The 4,645-nt window shown below is 42.6% G+C and overlaps 1 long non-coding RNA gene across 6 annotated transcripts in view; it reads left to right on the forward strand.

Moving 5' to 3' along the window:
• Window positions 1-4,382, forward strand: part of LOC102973750 (uncharacterized) — an 18,719-nt gene extending 14,337 nt beyond the window's left edge. For 4 of the 6 annotated variants that reach the window (XR_008617813.1, XR_008617811.1, XR_008617814.1 and 1 more), the window contains 2 exons: window positions 482-1,749; window positions 2,379-4,382. This is a non-coding gene — a long non-coding RNA (uncharacterized lncRNA). Of the gene's footprint in view, window positions 1-246; window positions 1,750-2,378 lie in introns of all 6 variants that reach the window. The other 2 variants (XR_008617812.1, XR_003680558.2) reach the window with 2 other exon arrangements.
• Window positions 4,383-4,645: the final 263 nt, after the last annotated feature.

Consider the following 4,645-nt stretch of genomic DNA (forward strand, 5'->3'; position numbering starts at 1 on the left):
CTGGAGCCTGTGCCCCGCAACGGGAAAGGCCACAACAGTGAAAGGCCCGCGTACCGGAAAAAAAAAAAAAAAAAAAAAAAAAAAAAAATATATATATATATATATATATATATATATGCTGGAGTCTCCCATTTCATCTTAAATATTTACGTGAATTTTGAACTCTATGCCACAATATGCTTATTATACTATTAACATGTTTTAAATCACCAGTTAAATTTTTCTCAAAAAAAAAAAATCTTCCAGGAAACTAACTGACAGTCTTCGAAGATATATCATGTTGAGCTCATGGCTTGGCCCACCTCTGACCCGCCACCGGGTCCTCTGAAGGAGCACATTGTGATAGATGAGAAGGGTGGGTGTGTTACATGACATGCCCTAAATGGACTTTGGTAGGTGTGGCAGGTTGAACTGTGTCCCTAGAAAGACCTGTACCAGTTCTAACCCTCAGTACTGTGACTGTGACCTTCTTTGGAAATAGGGCCTTTGCAGATATAATTGAGGATCTCCGGATGAGTTCATCCTGGATTTAACCCAATAAGAAGAGTTTTAAGACACAGAGAAACAGGGGAGAAGGCCTTGCAAGGATGGAGGCAAAGACTGGAATTATGCTGCCGCCAGCCAAGGAACTTCAAGAGCCAATAGAAGCTGGAGGAGGCAAGGAAGGATTCTCCCTGAAAGCCTTTGGAGAACGCATGGCCCTGCTGACACTGTGACTTCTGACTTGTGGACTCTGAGAATAAACTTCTATCGTTTTAAGTCACCAGGTTTGTGCTAATTTGTTACAGCAGTCCTAGGAAATACACGTAAGAACTACAAAAATTACAGTTCCAAAGATAATACCTCCAATATCTGAACCCTGCTCTGGCCATGTGTCAGAAGTTCATTTTAACCGCTGATCTCAGGCAAAGGGGCAAAGCTGCAATGAATCTGAAATCCAGTCTCCAAACAGCTTTGCTAACTACCCTCACAGATGCTTTGCAAAGTAGATCTTTATCTTAAGAACATTATAGGTGTTTTTGACCAAATGCAGGCCATAACCAAAAATATACAAATTCGGATGAATCCCAAGAAAAAATTCTTGCCTATAAAAATTGGATTTGTATCTCAAAATACTTTGACCTCATAAGGGGCCTTGGCTGAACATTCGTCCTTGATGCTCACCTACTGCCTATTACCATTTTGTAAAAGTATCTAGTGGTTTATTTAATTGTGAAGATTGCCAGAAGATGTATTTCAATATTTTTTAAAGTATCTTAAAATAACATAAAGGCCTAATTCATCTGGCATTGGCAAATATGACTTGGAAAATCAATTCCATATATTTTTAGACCATACTACCAGACAATTTGGTCATATCCATACATGTAATTAGAAGAGCTGGAAAATGGGGCACTCTCTAGCAGTATAAATTGAAAACTTTGAAAATGTTCCACAAAATGCTAGAAAAGGAAAAATCATTTTATACATGGCTGATGAGAGAGAATCGATTAGAAAACAAAACCAAAATAAGCGTGTTTAAGATGCTGAAGGTGATATTAATGTTCTGACTTTATAAATATTAAAAACATTGTTATAGGGACTTCCCTGGTGGCGCAGTGAGTTAAGACTCTGCGCTCCCAATGCAGGGAGCCTGGGTTCAATCCCTGGTCAGGAAACTAGATCCCACATGCATGCCACAACCAAGAGTTCACATGCCACAACTAAGGAGCCTGCCTGCTGCAACTAAGACCTGGTGCAACCAAATAAGTAAGTAAATAACTATTAAAGAAAAAAAAAGTGCTTCAAAGAAGTACAGGGAATGCGAGTGTGTCTGAGATGATCTGACTTGACTGGTGGGGGTGAGGAGGGAGGGTCAGGGAAGTGCTGTTTAAACTACACTCACAGGGATGACTAGCAGTTAAGAGGTTGAGGGAGGAGTAGGGCCGCTCTGGGTGAGGGGTGGAAGGAAAAAATATTTCAGACGAAATAAGCAGCACATTGGAGACTCTGAGTCAGATCTCTGTTGTTCTCCTTTTCCATCTCCCTCTGTACCCATGGGCTCTTCTCTGCGTCTTCAAACAAAAACCTAAACTTAAATATTTTTCTAGGTAGAATGTGTTGTGGAGTTATTCTTGAGCAGAAAGACCTTCCCCTTATCCAAATTAGTCTCTGTCTCCCTGCCTTGGAGTCAGTAACTTAAACATCGCTTCTGAACATGTATTGATTCCTAAGTTACCCTTAGTCACCTTCATTTTAGCATAAATGAATTTAGATCCTTTCTTGAAAGAGGGAATGGATATAAAAGGATATAAGAATGGGGAAAAAAATTTGACATAATCTATCTTATCACCAGAGTATAGGAAATCTAGATGTCATGTGCCTTTGTGTTCCTATAGGTAAATCTAGATACCCTGGAAGGGGAAGAAGTGGGAACACACCAGTGACTACTCACCATCTGAGATGTGAGAACTCCATGGAGAAAGACCAGAAGACTCACACGCTGCACCATGCTGAGGTGCTGAAAGCACAAGTGAAACTTTTTATTTATATAAATAAACATGTACGTGCGTATCCATAGATGATGTCTTGATCATTCAGACTTTCCTTCATTTATTAAACACCCACTGTGTACCATGGGAGGTGGAGCACAGAGGTGCTGGAGCAGGTGAGACTTGAAATACTGACTTTGACACTTGCTAGCTGTGTGACCTAGGGCAAGTTATTTAACCTCTTCATGCCTCATTGTCCTCATCTATAAAATGGAGATAATATTAAAAGCTATTTCGCGCTTCCTGGATAGCACAGTGGTTAAGAATCCGCCTGCCAATGCAGGGGACACGGGGTCGAGCCCTAGTCCGGGAAGATCCCACATGCTGCGGAGCAGCTAAGCCCCAGGCACCACAACTACTGAGCCTGCGCTCTAGAGCCCGTGAGCCACAACTACTGAAGCCCACGCACCTAGAGCCCCTGCTCTGCAACAAGAGAAGCCACCGCAAGGAGGAGCCTGCGCACCGCAACGAAGAGTAGCCCCCGCTCGCAGCAACTGGAGAAAGCTCGCGCACAGCAGTGAAGACTCAACGCAGCCAAAAATAAAATAAATAAATTGAAAGTAAATAAATAAATAAATAAAAGCTATTTCAAGGGTGATTATGAAATTTGAATGAGGACATGCTCTTAAAAGTGCACTTATGAAGCACTTAAAATAGTGCATACAACACGGCAGCCCTCTATATGTTTTTATCTTTTATTATTTCCATCATGTTCTGAGCTGAGCACAAATAGAGAAGAATTCACAGTCTATTTAAGAGATCAAATAAAAAGAGTGGATTTCTGCCTGCAATGCTTACTGCTTCATCCTTGCTCACAGGGGTTACTCATTAAATATTTGTTGAGAGGATCCATAAACCGGATGCAACTCAGGGTGAGTTTGACCTGAACAGCGCCTTGCACAGCTGTCTAGGTCAGAAGATGGACATTTCAAGAGCAAAAAATACCTAAAGCAGAAGTACCTAACGGTCGTATGTGTCCTAGAAAATCAGGCTCTGGTTAAGCATGTGACACCACCAAGATCCTGGCTGCTTCTTGACCCGTATCACCCCAACCCCATGGTAGGTGGTCAATATTCTTGAGCCACAGAGGCCCTTGAGGTATTTTCCAGGGATCCTGACTCCACAGGGTGGTGGGTGACCCTGTAGCCTTCTCCAGGAGCCACTGGAGACCCACTGAGCCCTGTCAATCAGTGAGCCTGGTTCCCCAAGGACAAAGAAAACGGGACAGCTACCCAGCTGGACTTGTCTTTCTCCTGGGCTTAGTTCCTGGTGTTGGGGAGACACTGCAAGTCACACCTTTGGAGGCAGGAACCATCTGAAGAACTCTGATGTGAATATTTGTTGACTATTGAAGGGTACCAGAATATGCCACCCCAAATTATGCCTCTTTGGCATCTGAGTTATTTTGCGCTAAGGCCACTGAGACCCAGTAGATGCAGGAAAAGTTCTAAAAACAGGGGATAAGTTTTCCTTTTGTAAAGATTTCCACTTGTGAACGATGCCTCCCTCTCTGGTACCAGGAAGAGGAGGGCTCTTAACAACTCTTACCAATGGAAGAAGGCATGACTTGAATCTGCATAACAAGCCTTCCTAAACTGCCCTTGTTACTGTGCTTTCTCTGGTCACATTCCCATGACTGGTCTCCCCCACCCAGAAACCCCAAACCCCTGTCCTTTGTTTTAGCTTAAGATAGGCTATGAGCCCAAGTTCTAACCCCCTCTTTGGGTTACTCATCGCTGGGTGCTCCCTTGTGTATATGCGTAACGCACATGTTAATCAACTTCCGTTTTTCTCTTGTTAATCTGTCTTTGCCAGCTTACAGGGCCCCACTTGGAGAACTGGGGTAGATGGGTAGAGGAAAAAGAGATTTTTTTCCTTCCCTACACTATTTCCTGCCTACTTGTCACTCTAAAATCCTTTACTGAGAGCTTTCTATATTCCAGGTCCTGTGTAGTGTGCTTTTCACACATTATTTCATTTAATCCTTGCAGTAACTACATCAGGTGGGTATTTTATACGCATATTTTGTAGATGAGGAAACAAGGTTAGAAAGGTTAATAACTGCCCCAAGGTCACATCAAAGGAGGTGGTACAGCAGGGTTTGAATGTCTGTC

Source organism: Physeter macrocephalus, chromosome 7 (genome assembly GCF_002837175.3).
Source record: "Physeter macrocephalus isolate SW-GA chromosome 7, ASM283717v5, whole genome shotgun sequence".
NCBI classification, from domain to species: domain Eukaryota; kingdom Metazoa; phylum Chordata; class Mammalia; order Artiodactyla; family Physeteridae; genus Physeter; species Physeter macrocephalus.